At 40.4% G+C, this 24,118-nt stretch overlaps 1 protein-coding gene across 1 annotated transcript in view; it reads right to left on the bottom strand.

Moving 5' to 3' along the window:
* The window catches only part of LOC136857387 (nose resistant to fluoxetine protein 6), a 276,314-nt gene that overhangs the window by 98,282 nt on the left and 153,914 nt on the right, over positions 1–24,118 (bottom strand). The window lies entirely within an intron of this gene.

Here is a 24,118-nt window from a genome sequence, read left to right as displayed (position 1 = left end):
CCGGTATTTTTTGTAACGCGTCCTCAATGTAGGCGGTAAATATTTGTGGTTTAAAACTCCTTAAAGATCGAATCATGTTATGTGAAACAGTGTGGGGGGGTGGAGAAAAAGGTCTGCCTACTCCATAAGTAATAACAATAGGGAAATGATCACTGGAATAAGTATCACTCAAAGTATGCCATGTAGCGATAGACACCATATTTCGCTTACACAATGTTAAATCTACTGCGCTAGGAGGGGCAGAAGGCGCAGTCAAACGCGTAGGAGAGCCATCATTCAAAATAGCGAAAGCATGGTTATTTACTTCATTAAGGAACTGTGTACCTTGAAGGGTATCCAAATGTCCTCCCCACAGGGTGTGATGAAGATTAAAGTCCCCAAAGATAAAAACATATGGTTCGGTAGTAAATTGTTGAAAGAATTGGTTCCATTGTCTCTCAGTAATGGAAAATTCAGGAGGACAGTAGATATTCACAAGTAAAAAATGCATATAATATAATCCTATAACATATGTATGGGGTATGGCCTGAATGTTCAAATGGATGCTATATGTCACGGATGAGTGGACCAAAAAGGCAACCCCCCCGTAACCGGGTCCATCATTACGTAAAACTGTGTAATTTGGATACTTGATGCGAGTCTCTAGATGAAACCAAGTTTCTTGTATAGCTACGAAGTGAGGTACTGTTTCCTGTATTAATTTATATAGCTCATGACGCTTGTTCATGAGACTTCTAGCATTCCATTGAGTGATTCTGATCATAGAATTGAATAAAATTACAAATCCTGTCCCTTAACTGGAATACATTATGCGCTAACGCGGGGTGATCACCCAATAATTGTACTAATTGCTGAATAGATTGATAAAGACCACTTTGAAGATGTTCTCTTTGCCTATGAAATGACGAAAGTGGCTGCGCCATGGATGCGCTACTCGTGGCAACAGGTTCGTCAAAAGGTGCCTCCATCCGACGGTTTGCGCCGCCGTAAACAGGTGTAAGTCTTGAAGCCGCCATCTCCATGCGGGGAAGCTCGCGAACCAAATTTTGGTAACCTTCCTTATCATATCCTGGGGCTGGTGCTGGTCTCGGGGATTTTAAAATTACTTGAGTGAATTTCCTCTTACGGGGATTCGACTGTGTAGGAGTCTGCCCCTCCCCATTTAAAGGGGGAAAATTTTGAGAAGTGTCCACTAGATTATATTCCCTAGGTTGGACTTTTTGAACAGCGTCCTTGAAAGATAAATTCTGGTGGCTCATTATCTTTTTAATGTGGACCTGCTGTTGATGCGTTGGACAATCCACATTGCCAGTTGAATGGGAACCGCGACAATGCACACATTGAAAGAAAGTTTCAGTACAGTTCGCCGTAGTATGGTGCAATGCACATTTCCCACACCTGGGACTTGTTGCTCTGCAATGCTTATCAACGTGCCCGTACCGCTGGCATTTTTTGCAGATGATGGGAGCAAAAACATATGGCTCCACCTCTAAATGCACTTGATATAAAGACACGTACTGTGGAAGTTTCTGTGCACGAAAAACCACTTTGATAGATCCAGTAGGTACATACTGTGTGCCTTCTTCGTTAACAACTCGACGGTTCAAACGTTTTACAGATTTTATTGTAGCAGGAGACTTCAAGTGCTTTAATATGGCATCCTCAGTCAAGGTCTTCTCTACTCCCCTGATGACTCCTACCCGCAATACATTAGAGCTAGGTATGTATGCCCGTAACTGCAGCTCAACTAATATAGGGTGTTTCAAAAATGAATTTGCCTGTACAGCATAGACAAATTCTATTTGTACCCTATTGCGTCCCTTGCGGGCCACTGATTTTATGCCTGGAATATTGTTCTCATAGAAAGTCCTACCTAGGGTCATAGGATGCATGTTACCGACATTGCCTGATGATGTGGACTCCACAAAAATAATGAAAGGTCCATAATGAGTACTAGGATAAAGTTCCTGCGACTCAGTCTTCGAATTCGAAGTAGTAGTCTCTTTATTCACTACCTCATTGGGTGTATTAGGTGTACTCACTGTACTACTATTCTCACTTAGACTATCATCCTCATCCTGTTCCATTTGAACTGTCTCTTCCCGAGCAACTTTGAGGGTTGAAGGATCAGGAGACTCCTCACCACCACTTTGCTCCCCCATAACTTACGTATTACACTCGCAAAAGCACTACTCTATACCGTCCACGCTACCTCCTCACAGCAACTGTCAACGCAACTGCACACGAGCACTGCTAAGAGGGAACTGCTAACACGAGAGTTGAAGTCTGACAGGTGAGCGGCGAAAGCTGTAACTACGAAGTACGCTGCGTTGTCATAGTTACCTCCATTTGCGGCCTACCACCCTTTCAGACAGGCTGAGTGTTTAATAAAACATGTAGGCCTAGGCCTAATACAATTCATTTACCCCTGACCGGTTCCTAAGCTAGTGTTAATAATTCCAGCATTTAAGACAGAACACGACATTATCGATATATATAAAAGATTTCATAATCACTAACAAAATCATCAGTTTCTGACAATAACCTCAACAAATGCACATGTTAATCACAGAATAGAATAACACTACCCACATTGATAGTTTTTTTATTATTTAACTCGGATTGTTAACAGTAGCTGTACAATTCAGGAATAAACTACGGTATAATAAACACAATAGGAAGACGATACTTCATCGAGAAAAGAAATCAGTCAGAATATGAACGACAAAAGTGACTGAGAGCAAGCCAATCCACGTGATGATAGCGTCCTAAAATGTTGCAACTCTGTTATCGTTGCCATAGCAACAGGCCATTTTCGAGCAGCGTTAGTCAACTTTTTCTCGCCGGTGGCGCTAAACGTCAGACTTCAACTCTCGTGGGCCCTGCTGTAAACTAAACTATTGCTGTGAAGCAATGGTTATCGCTACCGAACTGCATTAGATCATCATAGTCGGTCATGAAGTAATACATCTCTCGATAAATCAGTCACCCGGCCGCGCTATCGCCTTCCGTGCATGTTCCCTTCACACACGTAGCGAGCCAAAAAGACCCTACACATTTGGAACCGCTAGCAATCTTTGTATTTCTGGTGGAAATTGATTTTGTATTGATTTATGCCAGTAATTCGCGGGGTGTTGCATCTAAATCTTGGAATCTATGGAACTGGTATGCAAAATAATCACTAAATCTTGTTTGGCCTGTAGATGCATATTTCTTTGCGTACAGTTCAAGTCTCAGGTTCTGTTGAACTTCAGAATTCCAAAATTTTTCCTAAGAAAGCGATTTTGAATTCAACATAATTATGAAAACTGTATTTGAAAGTCTGGTACCACTGATCTCTATACATGGATCGCTGATGGCAGCTCACCGCTGCAGGAGAAAGTACGCCAAGTTGAGCGCGCGGTTCGCCATGTTGGCGTACCCATCCTAGAGCTCTCCTTATGAGGAAGCAATGATAATATAGTCAATTTAAATCGCAATTAATGGCGCGTTGGAATAATTAAAAATATAGGGACATGTTCACTCGAAGAATAAGGACATTGGGATCAATGACACGTCGTTCCTAGGTCAGTAAATCTCCGGGATAGCAATAAAAATGAGTGTATAATAACGGCCGACTAATATTAACTTAGGTGCTGAATACATGCAATTAGCGATCGGTAACACAATACGAGTGAAAATCAGTTTCTGGAAACATTGCTGTAAATTGTATACATGTATGTCACGAAATTATGCATTCTTAAAATGATGTACCTATAAACGTAGCTCACTCTACAGGCCTAGATTCGACATACCATAATCGGTGCTTGATAATGAATTCCTGTTTCCTGTTTCTATGAAATAATGCGCAGTTTATCAAATTAAAATATAATTGAAGCAAATGTACACATTCATAAAACCAGCAAATATTCAAAACTTGTCAATATAGGTATCACATTACCTGCACCTTAATTTACTATTATAGACCTCTTTAATTAAATTCAGCTACCAACGCAATATTGATGGTCATCATCAGAAATATGTAACACCCGTTAAATGAGCCCCAAATACCACAACTATTATAATGGGATAGCCTAAAACATCCACCACACTTTGCCTTCTCTCACCACTCCAGTGTCTGAAACCCATAATTATTACTGATGTAAATAAGGTCTAGAATTCCTCCAGACTTCATTTTCTAAGATTGTTATAAGGTCACGTCAATTATTTCATCAAAACCGTCAGTTTAATTATGACAAATAAATAAAAATATAAGTAAATCTTTACTTGCAGTTAATGTTCAGTAAAATTGAAAAGAGTTGGCTATACATCATTTCTAAGGCGTGCAGTTTGTCCATTTTTATCTAAACAGTCTTCCTCAAAGTTATGGGAGCAGAGAACAGCTGTTTTAGAAGGCTCCCAAATCTCCCGCCTGATACACCTAATTCATGATCTTAGATGTTCGGGTTTCGAGAAAGGAAACCTAGAAAAATTGCCATTTTTCTCCCAGAATATGCGAAATAAGATACAATAAAACTAAAACTCAAAACACTACCCTAGAGAGATTATTATGTACAGTATAAAACTCACCGATGAAATGATTTTTCCTTCTGCTGATCGTTTCTGTTTGTACATCCATAAGCTGAACACTGCGGTATGTTAATACCCGGTAGGATGTTTCTTCATTCGGATTTCACGTAAATACATGCACATTTAAATTTAATTTTGCAATTTACAAGCAGTGTCCGCCTCTGTAGTGTAGTGGTTAGTGTGATTAGCTGCCACCCCCAGAGGCCCGGGTTCGATTCCCGGCTCTGCCACGAAATTTGAAAAGTGGTATGAAGCCTGGAACGGGGTCCACTCAGCCTCGGGAGGTCAACTGAGTAGAGGGGGGTTCGATTCCCTCCTCAGCCATCGTGGAAGTGGTTTTCCGTGGTTTCCTACTTCTTCTCCAGGCAAATGACGGGATGGTACCTAACGTAAGGCCAAGGCCGCTTCCTTCCCTCTTCCTTGTCTCTATCCCTTCCAAACTTCCCATCCCCCAACAAAGCCTCTGTTCAGCATAGCAGGTGAAGCCGCCTGTGCGAGGTACTGGCCATACTCCCCAGTTGTATCCCCGACTGAAAGTCTGAATCTCCAGGACACTGCCCTTGAGGCGGTAAAGGTGGGATCCCTCGCTGAGTCCGAGGCAAAAACCAACCCTTGAGGATAAACAGATTACGAACGTACGAATTTACAAGCATACTACAAGGCAACAAACCTAAATTCATAAAATACACTACTATTTCTTTTGAAATAACACAGCACAGAACACCCGTGGAACTACAATCAAGGGGGTTGGCGTCACTGAACTAAGCATAAACAGAGCAAGCGCGCTCCTCGTGGTCTATTCAATGGGTCTACTGCACCGTGCGCTCGCTGCCATCTTACTACGCCAGTGATCTTCTATTCGGCTTACTGCAACGAGCTAGAATAACATAGAGGGGCTGTATACCTGACATCAGCGCTCCCTGCTTGAAGCAAGTTGATAAGGGGCAGCCATGTTAACGGTTGTCAAAACAAAGCGAATTGGCGCGAGAGCATATGTTGAGGTGACAGGGAGATCGTGCATGCCAATTTAACTCCCTAAGTTTTAAGAAGTGAAAACATAGATTCTCGCTTTCAAGAATGCCAGCCGTAAGCTCAGCGTATGGTTGTACTAATCGGAGTAATAAAACCAAGGATATATCGTACTTTAAGTAAGTATTACTGAATTATAGCCGAGATTCCTTTTTGTAATTTCTGTTTGTAATTAAATCCATTTTATTGTTTACTTAGCGAAAGTACGGATAGCCACGGTAATTATTTGTCGAATTTTGTTTCAGATTTCGTTTAAAGAACAAGGAATTAACCGAACAATGCGTTCTGAGGGCGAAAAGAGATAAATGGTATCCCACTCAATTCAGTTGCTTATGCTCTGTACATTTCCAGCCCTATTTAATTTTCATTCACATTTACAAATAAAGGAAACGGAACGCCCACCACCAAGAAAACGTAACCACAAAAAAAACACTTCGTTCAAACGTACACCAAGTATGATAAATACAGCATTTTACTGCTATTTTTGAAATGTATACAGCCTTTATTGTAGATGTCTGTTGCGTTGGTTTTTAAAACTATGCCACACTTCACAATGGACAACTTTCAAGCTTACCTTTCAGCTAGTAATCCCAGTATGATATGGTAATGGGAGAAACATGATATCCCCCCTACATTATAATAAATAATTACACTAAACGATTATTGTGGTAAAGTATTCATGGGCCGCCTCTGTGGTGCACTGGTTAGCGTGAGCAGCTGCCACCCCTGGAAGCCCGGGTTCGATTCCCAGCTCCGCCACGAAATTTGAAAAGGGGCACGAGGGCTGTAACGGGATTCTATCAGCCTGGGGAGGTCAACTGAGTAGAAGTGGGTTCGACTCCCACCTCAGCCATCCTCGAAGTGATTTTCCGCGGTTTCTCACGTCTCCTCCAGGCAAATGCCGGTATGGTACCTAACTTAAGGCCACGGCCGCTTCCTTCTCCCCCCTACAAGGCCCCTGTTCAGCATAGCGGGTGCAGCCCTCCCTCACAGTTGTATCCCCCGACCCAATGTCTCACGCTCCAGAACACTGTCCTTGAGGTGGTAGAGGTAGGATCCGTCACTGAGTCCGTGGGAAAAACCAACCCGGGAGGGTAAACAGATTAAGAAATGAACACAGTACTCATGAGGATGCAATAATTTTAAAAATATGAACAGAATGAGGTTGTAACCTATGGTAGGTCCCTATGATTTTAAGGTTTCCTGTCATAAATATTTATGTCCATCGTTTTTATTCTAATTTACGCTTAATTACAACAGCCAAGCAGGGTAACGCTCTTGTTCCGATTTCGAGGCCTATTCGTATGTCACTGTGCGATGATTTCGAACTACCCTACAATCAACTGGTCGTGATGTTGGCCTCGTGCCGCAATATGATGAAGTGGCGGTATTCGCTTTCATGCTTCAAGCTTTCGGCAACGGTCTTTAATTCTCCCCCAGCGATTCTAAAATGCGCATTTTCTACACTTTTCGTCATTTAAAGGCCATGCCCCCTTGCTTGTGTGACAACAGGAAACATGGCGGACGTTCGTTCTATTAGGTTCACCCAGGCAGCGCTTCCACTTCTCTATGTTATTCTAGCTCGTTGGCTTACTGCTACCCAAGCCACCAGCCATCCATGTATAGAGATCAGTGCCTGGTACCATAACTTAGGATTCGAGTCGAAATGTTTTTCTGCTACACGTAATTTCTTATCTTCAGAAATCCTATTCTCTTTAAAATACTCTTCCATTTCCCTCAAAAATCGTTTTGGCGATATGCTTGCTAAATTATTAAAATGTTCTGGTCTGTAGTAGTATGTTTTGATAATATTTATTATCGCGGGATCCCGTTAGCATTTCCCATAATTACGTCGTTGTTGTTCTGATTCGAACTTGTTTTGTAGTTCGACAAGACTGATTTCGTTGCCTGATTTCGTTTCTTAACTCCTGAATTTCCTTCTGTATTTGTCTCAGGCCCTCTTAAGTTTTATCGATTCTTTCGTTGGCCTCACTCTTATTTTCTTTCCATATCCTCTTTCATAATATCTAATTTATCACTTAGTTGGTCTCGTGCTACGACAAAATTTACTTGCATTGTTCTATTTGTGATTTCTACTCCGTCATTTATTTCTTTTATCCTTTCTTGACATTCCTCCCATTTCTCCTGAGAATTTATCTTCAATGCTTCCATATCCTCATTTAGTTTCTTAATCTCTTCTTCTTTCAGACTCTGTATAGAATTTCTATTTTGTGTTGACACTCTTTCCTAACTGTATTGACGTATTCATGAATTTCTTTATTCTTATTTTCCATTATTTCTCTCATCTCACTCCGTAGATTTACTATATCTGTCTTAACCTATGTGATTTCTGACCTTTTTCCCCTATTTCAGTTCTCATGGTCTCTTTTCAACCGCACCATATCATTTTATGGTACATTTACATTTTCTGAAGTCTTCACGTTCCTAGCGAACTATTGTATCTATGAACTGTTACTCTTTCCCATCATGTTTTGTCACCACTATGTAATCTTTCCTTCTTCCTGTAGATGGCATCTCATACGTTAGCATAGGTCAAAGCATTTCTTTTCTGCCCCATTTGTTGGGTTACCTTTCTGGTTGGTTGTGTGGGGAGTTTTGTCTTGAAAAGATGGAAGGATTGGATTTCCAAGTCGCCTTTGTGGCATATAAAATATATTTTAACAGATTTAAGATGTCTTTGTACATATCTCGGCCTTTCGAGAATGTTAATTGCTTATGTAATCGAGGTATTTATTTTTCTTTAATCTTCTCTTGGTTGGGTTAGAAAGGCTTCCCTCATTACGTGTTTTTCTAATTTATTTGTGTGTTAACTTTGATTTTCCTTTACCGATTCGCTATGTTTGTTTAGAGAACAGAAGGTGTTACGGATTCATGTGTGTGTGTGTGTGTGTGTGTGTATGAGTTTGCTTTTTCTCATGCCGTTTCATTAACATACCGCTCGAGCTCATGTTGTATTATTTTATCGCGTGTTATGTATATTTCATGTCCACCAAAATGGGTGTTGTATGAATACAAACTAACAACGCGATTGGCCTGTTTCTGTGTGTTTTGGTGTTGGAGATACTCCGTCTCTTTAAGATGAACCACTTTCTGGTTCATACTGTCTGATGTCGGGAGCGGTTGTTTATTTTGTTATGTGCTGTGCGTTGACGTTCTTATACGTCCCTCTATTCGGCGACCTAACCCCTTGGTCTCTGTGTGAGCGTGGGTGGTTCTGACGCTTGGGTCCGTGATGCCTTTTGTGTCTGATTTATTTATTGTTCGTTTCACATTGCCGTCATTTGATTTCTTTACCTATTTTCAAGTTTAATATGGGCAGTGGTAAAGAAGTAGGGGACTGGAAATAATAATGATATTCCATTGAAAATTACTCACATGTGTTTAGGACTCCATTTTGAATATTATTAGGTCCCGAAATGTAGCATTATTAGTGATTTTATGCGTAATATTGGTAATAATTGCACACAAGAAGTAGGAGGATATATTTATGATAGCCATCTTTGTTTCCAGAGATGATATAGTATAGACTGGTTACTTTGACTTTACAACAAAGCAAGGAATTTCAGATAGTTGAGGAGAAGCATAGAAGTTACAATGCAAAAGCATGGATGTTACAACATAAAGCATGGATGTTACAACTCCTCTAATTTAGTGGCTGTAATTTATCTTTGCAAATTCAGGCCAACCTCTGTCATGAGAACAGTGGCCCCCTTCGGGGGCCACACTCCCTTCGAGAAGCTCTTAACTATCGCCGCGGCGTATGCTGCCCGCACGGCAAGAAAAAAAATATAATTTAGTAGCTGTAACATATCTTTGCAAAATCCAGGCAAAGCTCTATCATGAGAACAGTGGCCCCCTTCGGTGGCCACACTCCTTTCGAGAGGCTCTAAACTATCGCCGCGGCGCATACTGCCCGCACGGCAAAAAAAAAGTATAATTTAGTGGCTCTAACCTATCTTTGCAAAATCCAGGCCAAGCTCTGTCATGAGAACAGTGGCCCCCTTCGGGGGCCACACTCCCTTCGAGAGGCTCTAAACTATCGCAGCGGCGCATACTGCCCGCACGGCAAGAAAAAAGTATAATTTAGTGGCTCTAACCTATCTTTGCAAAATCCAGGCCAAGCTCTGTCATGACAATAACATATTTGCATTGTAACTTTCATGCTTTATGTTGCAACACCCATGCTTTCTATTGTAACATCCATGCTACCATGCTTTCCAATGTCAAAGTAATCAGTCTAATCCATAACATCTCTGGAAACAAAGATGGCTATCATGAACACATCTTTATACTTAATATGTGCAATTATTACCAATATTGCCAACAAAATCCCTAAGAATGCCACATTTCGGGACCTAATAATATTCAAAATGGAGTCTTGAGCACAAGTGAGTAATTTTCAATGCAATATTATTATTATTTCCAGTCCCCTACTTCTTTACCGGAGCCTTAATATGTTTTATTTTTGCGGGATGCCTTTGTAAGTTATTTTAGTTGTTTGGCGTGAAACCATGGTAACTTCCCCTTTTCTTTTTGATTTAATTTTATGAGCTCGGTGCAACCTTCCCTCTTCTCCCGTTTTAAGCTCTTTTACTTAATGATATTGTATTCTCGGGGGATGTGGATTTTTATTGTTGACAGGGAATATTTTATGACAAGGCGCCGTTACTCCCTAAACTTATGGTTGTTTAGACCTGGTGTGCATAAAAGAAATACCTTATACCCACCTGAATTCATATTCTTCAATTAATTATGATAAATGCCAAGTCCTTGTACCTAAATTTTCATCACGTCTTTTATCAAGGTAAGCGTGTGTGAAGTTGCTATAATTAATGAATATTGTGTATTTTGATTATGGGCCACGTATTATTAATATTATCTATTTGATTTTTGCCCCCTTGTTTTGCCTACGCAACCTTCTTTGATTTTCTCTCCGTAATAAATGTAAGTTCTTGCCATTATTACTGTTATATTTTTATTTCTTTGTGTCTCTTATATGTTTGTTATCTGTAAGAGGCCCGGGTCCAGTTCCTGGCAGTTTTTGCTAGTTTTGACCAAATCCACCGCAGTGGGTCTTCGTCGTGTTCTTAGTGTCAGTTCACTTTTTGCCTTTCTTACATGTTTCTCATCATTTCCTCCTGCTTCTGCTGGAATTCTTTATTCTCTTCCTTCTGCTTCTGCTGAAATTCTTCCTGTTTTCTCTGAAATTATTCCTACTTTCGCTGACCTCTCATGTTTCCGACTAACTTCTTGTCCGTTTCCTCCTGTTTCTTCATCATTTCTCGTTATTTTTAACCTGTTTCTTTATAATTTTTTGTATTTTTAATCCTGTTTCTTCACCATTTCTTTCAGGATTTCTAGTATTCCCCCTTTGCTCTTCCTTTGTCTTTTCCATTTCTTCTTGGTTGTTCTTCATCGCTTCGTCCTGTTTTGTTGTTGTTTCTCTTCTTGATCCTTCTCCTATTCTTCAAATTGTGCCTTTATTCGACTTAAATTCGCCATGTCTATGTTTGTAATTATCTCTCTAATTGTTTAAAATTCTTTACAATTCCTATTTTTTTACAATTTGCTTTACGTCGCACCAACACAGATAGGTCTTATGGCGACGATGTGATAGGAAAGGTCTGGGAGTTGTAAGGAAGCGGCCGTGGCCTTAATTAAGGTAGAGCCCCAGCATTTTCCTGGTGTTTAAAAATGGGAAACCACGGAAAACCATCTTAGGGCTGCCGACAGTGGGGTTCGAACCCACTATCTCCCGAATACTGGATACTGGCCACACTTAAGCGACTGCAGCTATCGATCTCGGTAATTCCTATTTTGATTTAATCACTTATCTTATCTCTATATCTATATATAGCTCATATACTAAATATTATTTAAAGTTTTGTACTTCTTAAATAATTGATTCGACTATCCGGAATCATCCTCACTAATCGACATCTACCACTCCGGATCTTATAACAATCATTCTCCTTGTTATTTTACCTGAATTTAACCCATTTCGATGTGATCATTACGAAATTTTTACATTACACTTTTCACTATCTTACTATAGCCTAATAACATTTATACTTATTCTACCATACTCATCTAATGTTTTCCAATACTGTCTTCTGCTGTTATAACAAATCTTTCTCTTCTGGTGTAAATCTGACACCTATTAAGCATTATTTCATGGTTCGTTATTGGCATTATATCATCGCCTTCACGTTGGGATATTAAGTTAACTTTATGTCATTTTCTTGCTCTAACATTGGGCTGTTAAATTATCCTTATCCACGTTGTTTTCTGCCTCAAAGTTGCTCTCTGCTTCCACTTTGGGATTCAAATAATCTTTATTTCTACTTCGTTTTCTTTTGCCCCAAAGTTGGGCGCCAAATTATCTTTATACGCCTTTCCCGCGTTCAGGATGGGTGACGTAAAGATATTCCGACTAGATCTCAGAGTTAATTATTTCTATCTTCATAAATATTTTTACCCTCTACTGCATGAATTATTTTTCGTTTCCGTTTGGTGAAGAAAATTTCAAGCTTTAATGTTCAACATACGCTCAGTGGTTTAGATATACCAGCAATTCTTAACTGGGCCTAATAGCTTAACACTCGTATGTGATGTGGATTGCCATATTGGAATATATATGTGATTTTCCACGATTTTACGCTAAGCTTTTAAGATTCAAAGACCGAACATTACTGCCTACTGGCCATGGGTACGTATTGCAGGGCGCAAGTATACTTGCACGACCGTAGGTCGGTAATGTCTTTGAGGTTGAGCCAGAGGTACTCCCGAAGCCTGTGGTAATATGATGGGGAGGGCCCACGTAAAATAAACGGTGGTTGGTTCGCGTGGATGTTGACGGGATGGAAGGAGTACCTTTGCTTGTAGGGCTGTTTTGTCTTGTGTTATGTAAAAAAAACAAGGCATCACTGGGATACGTGTTTAATTGACTGTACAGTTGAAGGTGTGCCGTAAAACTACCTCTGTCTATAATATTTATCCATTTACACAGGTGAAAAGTTATTTGTTGCCTAATGGCAACAGTATGCAGTAGAGGGTTCGTGGGATTCTATACAACGCTGATAGGCTATATAGGCCTATCTATCATCAGGATTTATGGACGTCTCCATCTGACGTATCATGAAATTGCATGAAAAATGATTTCTATGGCTTAAATCTAAGTTGACCTTTATTATCATGGATGTGCCATGAATTTGATTTCCCCTCTCAATTTATTCTATTTATTATGTCTATTTTAATGTTTACTGATTATTTTATGCATAACTATGGTATTTGTCCCGTTGTGTAATGCCCTTGGGCAAAATGAAATTATCTTCCTAAACTATGGCCCTAGGGTAAAGGAACTTTCCGCCCTAGGAGCGATCTGCCCTATGCTTTCTCCCTTTGCTTCCCTCCCTTACCCCTGCGGATGCGCCGTGCTCTCTTTACGCCGCCTGCGCGATTGCCTCGCTTGCCGAGGTCGGGCGGACTCTCTGTGAGCAGCTGTTCACTTCGTGCCTGGCTCTCTTTCTATCTCGAGCACCGCACGGCTCAGTCGAACCCAGGACCGCTTGGGGTATGGGAGGTAAGCGTTTGACTCTTTATTGAATTGTGGATGATGGGAGGACATTTCATTTCTTCTAAAGCCCCTTGATGGGCGCTAAAGATTGGTTTAACGCCTTTTAAAGGCCAAGTTGTTTAAAACCTAGCATGTGTATATTAGCAAGTTCTCGGTGAACCATGCGTTCTGATTTCTGCAGCTTAGAGCATGTTTTCGAAAGATTGTACCTCCTTAGTAGGTGTAAGAAATGATGTGGGGCAGAGCATTTGCCCTTTTAAGAAACATTTGAAACCATTGAATGCTCGCTAAGGGTACCTTGCGCTCCCCCCTTCTTGAGTCACTTTGAAGTGGCGTATTATTGATGGTATATGTAGACAGAGTTATTTATTGTTTTCGAATCCCCTGTACGTTATCTGGTGAACAGGGCTGATCCCCTGTGAATTGTACGAGACACGTGTCAATGTAAACCTCAGGGATGGTAGTTTTTGAAACATTTAACATTTTTCCTATTCTCTTCGATGTTTGTTTTCCTTGCTTAATAAACTTTGTTATACTGTTTTCCTGCCGGTTTCACTGTTTTTCCCCCTGGGTAGGTTCCATGCTTACATAGTCCAGATCCTATGAGGGCCGCACCTTCTTATGGTTAACCAGAGATAATTTACGGAACAAGTCTGGTAGCAGAGCGTGGTTGGATCTGGACTTGTTGCGTTTAGCCGCGGAATTTCGGCTCGTAGCGTTCCTTCCGTTTTCAGGATTTCTTTAGTTGTCGTGTGCCTTGTATTTTTCGCACCATGTCCATTCGAGACATACCTTATCCGGGTTCCCTGCGGAAGGAGGAGCTTTTGTATGAACTTGGGATACGTAACCTTGAGTCAAAAGGCACCGTCAAGGCCGATGAACTTTTGTTACGAAATAACTTAAATAGACCGATTACTGTGCCTCGTTATACCGAAGGTGAGGTCGCTAGTGCGCTGTCCCTTATCCAGGCGAACCTGTCCAATATTGCATCTGTGATGGATTTTCTGGAGAATGACCTGGCGTCTCCTCATCAACATAAGAGACTACAGGGTAGATTAAATCATTATTGTCAACGAGTGGAAGATCTCCTTAACCTGGAATTGAAGGAAGAAATGTCGGGTCAGGTTCTCGAATTAAAGGATACATCAGCTGACCTTTTAGAGAAAGTTAAGGCATGGTTAGCTGGGCTATCCATTAAAACAAAGCCCGCCCTTCCCCCCACCTGCCCAGGTAGAAGGCGAGTTGAATCAACAAACCCGTAGTGGCGAGCTTGACGAGGAGAGAGCTTCGCTTCCACCGCAGCAGTCTGTTCATTTAAATGCTCCTTCTGATTGTCGCCCGTTGAATCAACAGTCAACTGTGCCATCTTTGAGCTCACCCTTTTTGAATATGCCTCACCCTTTGAATATGATGTTGAAAAGTGCCCCTCGTTACTCAGTAAACTCGGCAAGTGATGTGGTTTCTTTTCTTCGGTTTCTGGTTGAATTTCTGGATCATGCCTTAGTCTTTGGGTGAACGCATCCTCAAATTCTACAGATTATTTACCCATATACGGTTGGGGTTTTGTCAAATAAAATCGTAAACGCTATTTCGAGCCAATCTTCACTACATCAGTTTCATGCTCATTTATTGGCTCAGTTCATTCCTCCTAGGGCTCTTCATTCGTTAGTCCAGAAATTTTATTTCAGAGTGCAGCGCCTGGATGAGTCTCGATCGGAGTTTATTTCGGATATTAAGTTTTATGCCAAGGTTTTTGCGCTGAATTTCACTGAAGAGCAAATTGTAGCTACAATTGTGGAGGGCATTTCTCCATTATATCGTTCATGTTTATGCTTTGTGTCCCAGCCTCGTAATTTTGACGAGTTGGATGCGATGGTTGTGTCCGCGGAGGGTTTTCGCCATGCTGATTCACTTCGAGTTCCTTGCCCTGTGATAATTCTGGCTCTTCGTTGGTTAGTAAACCTGCCCCATTAAAAAGAGGTTTTGGTAGCGGGGCTTCCGATCATCTTCGAAATAAGTGCCCTGCTCGTTCTACTAGCGCACAGGTGTCGGGTGCCAGTTCGGGCACCGGGTTCAGTCTAGGCCTTCTAATATTGTATTTTTCAGGTGTGGGATTCCAGGTCACGTGGCGCGGCAGTGTTCGCGTAAGCCAAATGTTAGCTGACTAGATAGGGAAGCGGGAAGCCTTGGCCTCCCCGATCTATCGCCTGTAAATCTCGCCTTTCTTCCGGCGAATATTCTCCTGGGTGCCCTGATCAGTGTTTAGCCATATCCACCGAGGTCAAGGGTTTAGCTCCTTTCCTCAAGGTAGAGATAAATAATGAACCGGTATCGGCTCTTTTGGATTCGGGAAGCGTAGTCTCGTTTATTTTCTTTTTTTGCTAAGGGCTTTACGTCGCACCTGACACAGATAGGTCTTATGGCGACGATGGGACAGGAAAGGCCTAGGAATTGGAAGGAAGCGGCCGTGGCCTTAATTAAGGTACAGCCCCAGCATTTGCCTGGTGTGAAAATGGGAAACCACGGAAAACCATTTTCAGGGCTGCCGATAGTGGGATTCGAACCTACTATCTCCCGAATGCAAGCTCACAGCCGCGCGCCTCTACGCGCACGGCCAACTCGCCCGATAGTCTCGTTTATTAGTGAGACGTGGTTTGCTCTCAATAGTTCTGTTTGTAAATTTTCCGATGTTTTGCCTGTTTCCTTGTCGTTTGTTGCCGCGAATTCTTCGAGAGTTGAAGTTTCCGGTGTGGTAAAGTGCAAAATTCGACTGTCTAATTTTTCCTGGAAATTTCCCCTTTATGTAACTAAAAATTTGCCATATCCTATAATCCTTGGCTCTAATTTTTTTCGCATACTGAGCTCGTGTTGGATATGCAGGAGGGCTCCTGCTGGTTTAAATTTTGTAATGCTACTAAGATACCCTTACTTATGTTTAATTCTGTTTCTTCATCTGTTGTCTCACCTCCTCAAAACCAAATGGCATTAGACCTTAGTCATTTGCCTGAGAATCAAGCTGAATGTATTAGGGAAATATGTGATGCTTTCCCGGACGTTTTTACCGAAGAATTGGGGATGACGAATCTTCTGGAGTACAAGATCGAGGTCACGGACTCGGTTCCGGTTAGGTCACCGCCCTATCGCTTGGCTCCTTCCAAAATGCAAGCGTTAAAGGAGATAGTTAGTAAAATGTTGGATCAGGGCATTATTCGCCCGTCGACTTCTGCCTACTCCTCCCCCATCTTCCTTGACCCGAAGCCTCAAGGTGGTTATCGGCCTGTGCTGGACTATAGGGCCTTGAATAAGACAGTCTTATTGCAGTCAGTTCCTCTCCCTGATCTGCATTCTTGCTTCTCATGGTTCAAGAAGGCTAGATATTTTACTGTTTTAGATTTAAATCAGGCGTACTACCAGATTCCGTTAGCTGAAGAGTCTCGTCATTTGACAGCCTTCGCTACGGACTGGAATCTTTACGAATTTTGCCGTTTGCCTTTTGGCATTTCCACTGGCGCTGCCGTCCTCACTAGGCTGCTTGATCAACTGTTTTCTGACATCAAGTTCACCTACCTTTATCACTATCTTGATGACGTCGTAATTTACTCCGAAACCTTCGAGGATCATCTCCGCCATTTGAGGGAGGTGTTGTCCCGTCTTCGCAAGGCTGGTCTTACGGTCAAACTTTCTAAGGTATCCTTTGCCAAGCCCCAAATGTCCTTCTTGGGACATATTTTGTCATCCAATGGCGTCTCTGTTGATCATTCTCGCACCGAGGCCATTCGCCAGTTCAAACCTCCTCTGGACGTTAAAGGTGTTGCTCGCTTTGTTGGGATGGTGAACTTTTTTCGTAAATTCATTCCAAATTTTGCCAATCGAGCTGGGCCTCTTAACGCCCTCCGACGTAAAGGGGTCAAATTTGAATGGGGACCCTCCCAGCAAGCTGCCTTTGATGATTTAAAGTTGGCCATATCTAACGCTCCGGTGCTGGCTATGCCTGACTTTTCCAAGCCTTTCATTGTTCAGACCGATGCGTCGGCGTCTGCCGTTGCCGCCGTCCTTTTGCAGGACTCGGAATTGGGGAGACGTCCAATTGCATATGCCTCTAGGACCTTGTCTTCTGTCGAAGCCAAGTATTCTGTATACGAGCTAGAAGGATTGACGGTATTGTTCGCTATAGAAAGGTTTCGTATTTACCTTGAGCATGTAAGGTTCGAACTCGAGACTGACAACCAGGCTTTGAGTTGGGTTTTAGGGAAACCTAGGAAAACTGGCCGTCTGGCCCGTTGGGCCATTAGGATCTCAGCTTTTCAGTTCAACGTACGTCATATCCGTGGTTCGGATAACGTAGTCGCCGATTCTCTCAGTCGCATGTTTTCGGATCAGCCTACTCAGGGGGGCGAATCGTCAAGTTCTGGGGTTCCCTTGTCATTACTCCTAGCGGGGGCTATCTTGTCTGATACCCCATTATTGTATCACGACGTTTTTTGCCGTATCAAAGTTCGAGTGAAATTATGAACTCTTTATAACTCCTTCAACAAGATTACGGAGACCGCGAACCCACTACGTAAATAACGAGACTAATGGATTAGTTGGATCCAACTTTATAATCTACATAGCGCCATACTACAGTTAAATATCACGACTTTTCAACAAGAAAGTTTCAACGTCATCTCAAGCGGTTACTAAGTTCCATTAACCTTCTCTCCAACATGTAAATCAAGTTGATTCCAGCCGAATTTCACTCGAACTTTGATACGGCAACTTTAGCCATAGACCTTCTTGTTATTATGTGGTTAAGGCCTAGTTTGTCTATTTATAAAATCATTTTTTAAATTACTAGTGTAATATCATACCAACTTCAATTTTTTTTGTTCACAAACATTTTAAATGAAGGGCGAAACATCTCCCTTCAAATTTTAATTTAATAGGATGTAAGTCCTAATTTTGTAAATTCTATTGTATTGAATAGGTTGATCCTAATAAATTTTAGTAATATCTTAAATTAACATCAAAAAACACATCATATAAACCTCTTAATGACATCTATTCAAGAGAAATAATAATTACGTAAAAAGGTGAAATTGTGAAAATAAGTTTTGAAATGAATTAATGTTCGCTCTTCTGGTATGAAATAATCATATATGTTCATATTATCTGCATTGATCATGATATTAGGTTCATATATGTCACAATTGAAATAGGTTATTGATTACATTCAGTGACATACGGTACTCATAAAGAAAAATAATTAATTGCATCTTGGTCTGGGAAGTCATTGGTAATATCGATCTGAAGGATCAGTTTTTACATTATTTTTCATTAATTTTTGCTTAGGACAAGCTTTATTAATACAAAATACTTATTTTGATTTCGTAGCATTTCGACATAAACTTCTGGAAAAGAAAAGTTTCTCACTCGACAGCACAAATCTGCTTCTATTCAAGTTTCATTATATGAACCATCATCATATTTTATATTAATTCATCCTAACGTAAATCTTCATTGGGTGTATATAACAAGGTAGTAAGTTTCTCAAATGTGACCAAATATATCGATAAATGACCTATGTGCGAGTTATTCTAAGTATCTTGCCTCGAGAAAATCATTTTTGAAGACACTATGTAATATGAATGGATAAAAACCATAACAGTATAAGTTACATTAAAAAATGAGTTAAGTGCAGGATGTAACTCCGGGAGGATGTATCCTTACACCAGCAAAGTGATACAAGTGATAGCGGTAATATTCTGCGCTCTGGTGATGGGTGGTATAACTACAAATAGCATGCTTAAATGAGTGTTGAAGATGTTTAAATGCATTTTTCTCTGAATGACCAAAATGCTACTTATACCGTTATGGTTTTCATCCATTCATATCTACCCTCAGTTATATTTATCACACAATATGATAATAATTATCTATATTAATCTACGTTATTCCATCATTATTTGGGAAAAATTTAATTTCAAAATAGAAATATTAACTTACAATATCCAAGTGCATAACCAATCAATCTTCTAAGAATTCCTTTTGACGATCTAATCTACAATAACATTTCGTGTATGTATAACCATGAAACCATAAAACATGGAATTCTGGGTGTAAGGCTCTTCCCTAAAGTTAAAAGACAACTTGATGTCTTTGGAGTGTACAGACCGGGAAATGGTAGCGCTGACGCTGATTCAGAATTACTTGATAAGATAATCAGCTATGGTGGGAATGATATGGAAACGAATGTGATAGTAGCAGGTGATCTCAATTTACCAAATATCAATTGGGAAGGTAATGCGAACGATAGGAAACATGACCAACAAATGGCAAATAAGTTAATATGGGAAGGTCAGCTGATTCAGAAAGTGATGGAACCAACTAGAGGGAAGAATATTTTGGATGTGGTGCTGATAAAACCAGATGAGCTCTATAGGAAAACCGAAGTATTAGATGGTATTAGTGATCACGAAGTTGTTTTTGTCGTAATTAAATATAAATGTGAAAGAAAGAAATGTATTAAAATTAAGAATATTAGGCCGTACCATATGGCTGATAAAACACGCATGAGGGAGTTTTCAAAAAAAAATTGATCGCTGGAAAATGGTAAATAAAAATGTAAACAGACTCTGGGATGGGTCTAAAGCAATTGTTGAGGAATGTGAAAATAGGTTTGTTCCTTTAAAGGTGGTAAGGAATGCTAAGGATCTACTATATTATAACAGAGAAGTAAAGAGGCTAAGAAGGAGGTGCAGACTGGAAATAAATAGAGTTAGAAATGGTTATGGAAGTAGTGATAAATTGAAGAAACTTACTACGAAATTGAATATAGCAAAGAAGTCAGCTAAGGATAACATGATGGCAAGCATAATTGGTGGTCATACAAACCTTAGTGAAAAGTGGAAGGGTATGTATAGGTACTTTAAGGCAGAAGGACATTCCAGGAATCATTAATGAACAAAGGGAGTGTGTATGCGAGGATCTTCAAAAGGCAGAAGTATTCAGTCAGCAGTATGTAAAGATTGTTGGTTAAAAGGATAATGTCCAGATAGGGGACGTGAGTAATACTAAAGAAGTATTAAAATTTACCCATGATAACAATGATGTTTCCAGTAAGGTACAAAAGTTGAAAACTAGAAAAGCGGCTTGAATTGATAAGATTTCTGGGGATATACTAAAGGCAATGGGTTGGAAAAGTACCATATCTGAAATACTTATTTGATTGCTGTTTGGTTGAAGAAGCTATACCAGGTGAATGGAGAGTTGCTATAGTAGTCCCTGTGTATAAATGAAAGGGTGATAGACATAAAGCTGAAAATTACAGCCAGTCAGTTTGACATGCATTGTATGTAAGATTTGGGGAAGCATTCTTTCTGATTATATTAGACATGTTTGCGAAATTAATAACTGGTTTGAAAGAAGGCTGTTTGGGTTTAGGAAAGGTTATTCGACTGAAGCTCAGCTTGTAGGATTTCAGCAAGATATAGCAGATATCCTGCGTTCAGGAGGCCAAATGGACTGTATTGCGATTGACCTATCTGAGGCATTTGATAGGGTAGATCATGGAAGACTACTGGCAAAAATGAGTGCAATTGGACTAGAAAAAAGAGTGACTGGGTGGCTATATTGCTAGAAAATAGAACTCAGAGAATTAAAGTAGGTGAAGCTTTATCTGACCCTGTAATAATTAAGAGGGGAATTCCTCAAGGCAGTATTACTGGACCTTTATGTTTTGTTATATATATATCAATGATATGTGTAAAGAAGTGGAATCAGAGATAAGGCTGTTTGCAGATGATGTTATTCTGTACAGAGTAATAAATAAGTTACAAGATTGTGAGCGACTGCAGGGTGACCTCAATAGTGTTGTGAGATGGACGGTGGGTAATGGTATGTTGATAAACGGGATTAAAAGTCAGGTTGTGAGTTTCTCAAATAGGAAAAGTCCTCTCAGTTTTAATCACTGCGTTGATGGGTGAAAGATCCTTTTGAGGATCATTGTAAGTACCTAGGTGTTAATATAAGAAAAGACCTTCATTGGGGTAATCACATAAATATGATTGTTCATAAAGGGTACAGATCTCTGCGCATGGTTATGAGGGTATTTAAAGGTTGTAGTAAGGATGTAAAGGAGAGAGCATATAAGTCTCTGGTAAGACCCCATCTAGAGTATGGTTCCATTGTATGGGACCCTCGCCAGAAGGGACGATTTGGGAGAAAGGAGACGAGCTGCTCGATTAAGTGGTATGTTGCGAGCTGTCAGTGGAGAGATGGCGCGGGAGGACATCAGTAGACGAATGAGTTTGAGTGGTGTCCTTAAAAGTAGGAAAGATCACAATATGAAGATAAAGTCGGAGTTCAAGAGGACAAATTGGGGCAAATATTCGTTTATAGGAAGGGGAGTTAGGGATTGGAATAACTTACCAAGGGAAATGTTCAATAATTTCCCAATTTCTTTGCGATCAGTTAAGAAAAGGCTAGGAAAACAATAGAGAGGGAATCTGCCATCTGGGCGACTGCCCTAAGTGATTGAGTGAGTGATTGGGTTCAAAGCTTCACGTCACCATTAACACAGGATATGGATTCTCAGACAATACGCTGTCACTGCATAATAAACATATATAAATAATTTATATCTTATATTTCGTTGTAGCATTACATATTCATTCAATACATTCTTCATTCTCAATATATAACGTCATTATGGCTTCACCATAACTCATTTTACCTTACATCACTTCATATTCTTTCATATATTTCACATGTATATCTTATCTGACGCTCAAATAAACTTATTTTCAAATATTCGTAGTATCAGATCAATATTTTCTCAAATAACATTAACATGTCTTCTATCTGCCATCATATCCATATTTAATATATATCCTAATTTATTGTGGTAACAAATAACCTCTACATATCATAATATCACTTCACATATGATTCGATAGAATATGGCTAATTGGGATTCTCTGCTTTAATTGGAACATTATTATAATTTTATTACATACTCTAACTGGGGTTTGTCTTATTTTTGATGAAGCCATATCACTGGTATAAATTGTCACTCGCGAGAATCAGATGTAATTTCACTCATTCTGAAGACTCTAAACACATATCTATTAATGTAGGCTTTAACTACAAAAGTTCTAACCTTGTTAATAGTTATCGATATATATATATATAATTTTATTAGAGAAACTTATCTTTTTCCGTCGCTTTCCAGAATGGTATCTATCATTTGGTCATCATCTTCAGCTATGGATTCCGGTCGTTCTGCTTGTCCGGTCATCGTGATATCAACGGGAACGAGGGGTCATCTCTGCCATGTCAGTCCAGCTCGGAATCATCCAGATAGTCGATTTCAAATCTTCTTAGCAAGTCATGGTTTCCTTCAAGAACTCGATTGAAAAGACAAAACACCAGTGGCGTATACTGAGGGCTACCAAGGCTATCAGAGTAGCCCAAACCTCAAATGCGAACGATGGAAATCTAAAGCACATTATAATGTAAGTATCTCCCACATTGTTCCATTTACAAAACTTGAAAGCAATGAGAAGAAACCGTCGCACATATTTCTGAGAGCCAGGCATCGGAGACTGGTATTGCAGCCCAGACTCGCGTTCCTCTCCCCTCGACTCACCTCACGCGGCTTGCTGCTGTATGCCTGATAGGCTCGGGGACCGGCGGGATAGGTGTGCTAGGCTTCGGTCCCTCAGATCGCCACTGCTAACTATCAACCATGCGTTACTCATCGTATGCACTTCCTCACTTCATACTTCTGACGCAATTATATAGATAACAGAGTGCTGGTAATTCACTCCCTTTTACTCTTCATCCTTGTAGGAAGCCACTGCAATGTTTTCTTTTTATAGGTAGATCTGCTAAAATGAACTGCAATCTTACAGGTTAGTGTTCTCTTTTGTTGGTTGGAATCGAACTCGTGATCATGGGTTGGACACCACCCTGGATCTCCCGATGAAGCTAATTAACCAGTATAATAATAATAATTTCGTGTGGCTATTACTAGCCGATTGCAGCCCTTGTACGGCAGACCCTCCGATGAGGGTGGGCGGCATCTGCCATGTATAGGTAACTGCATGTTATTGTGGTGGAGGATAGTGTTATGTGTGGTGTGTGAGTTGCAGGGATGTTGGGGACATCACAAACACCCAGTCCCCGGGCCATTGGAATTAACCAATTAAGGTTAAAATCCCCGACCCGGCCGGGGATCGAACCCGGGACCCTCTGAACCGAAGGCTAGTACGCTGACCATTCAGCCAACGAGTCGGACAATTAACCAGTGAACGATGAGCATGGCCGATGTAAAATTCCATTCCTTATTTAATAATAATAATAATAATAATAATGGTGCATGGCATCTTTGTAGGCTTGGTGGTGACCTAATGAGGATAAAATGAATGGCGAATACGTCCTATACAACCAATCCCCAAGCCATGGGACTTTACAGTATGAGGGGGTTGATTCTGAAAATCGAACCGGGGCAATCGGATCAAAGGTAAGCATTCTGTCCATTTATCCACAAAGCCGGGCTTCAATTTGCTAAACATTGTAAATAAATCTCAGGCAGGAAATTAATGCTCATTGAAGTTTAAGGGTTTCTTCTCTCGTCACGTAAACTAAAATAACGTCACAATAATCAAGAATAGAGAGAATGAGTTTGTGTATTGGTTTGGCCTATAGCTCAAATTGAAATATATCCGTTTGACGTTTTAGAGGGTGAAGAACTCCAAAAATATTTTTACGTATTTCTTTCCTGTGATCAGACCAATTAACTGTTTCATTCATAATTACGCCGAGATTTTTAACCGTTTTACTGTAGGGAATAATGTTACCATTCAGTAAGATAGGCGGGATTGCGACATTGTTTGAGCTGCTCAGTAATTTTCGTGATCCAATTATGATTGCCTGAGATTT

Source organism: Anabrus simplex, chromosome 1 (assembly GCF_040414725.1).
Source record: "Anabrus simplex isolate iqAnaSimp1 chromosome 1, ASM4041472v1, whole genome shotgun sequence".
NCBI lineage: Eukaryota > Metazoa > Arthropoda > Insecta > Orthoptera > Tettigoniidae > Anabrus > Anabrus simplex.
Note: the sequence above shows the minus strand (reverse complement) of the source record. Positions and strands in the feature narration are given on the sequence as shown.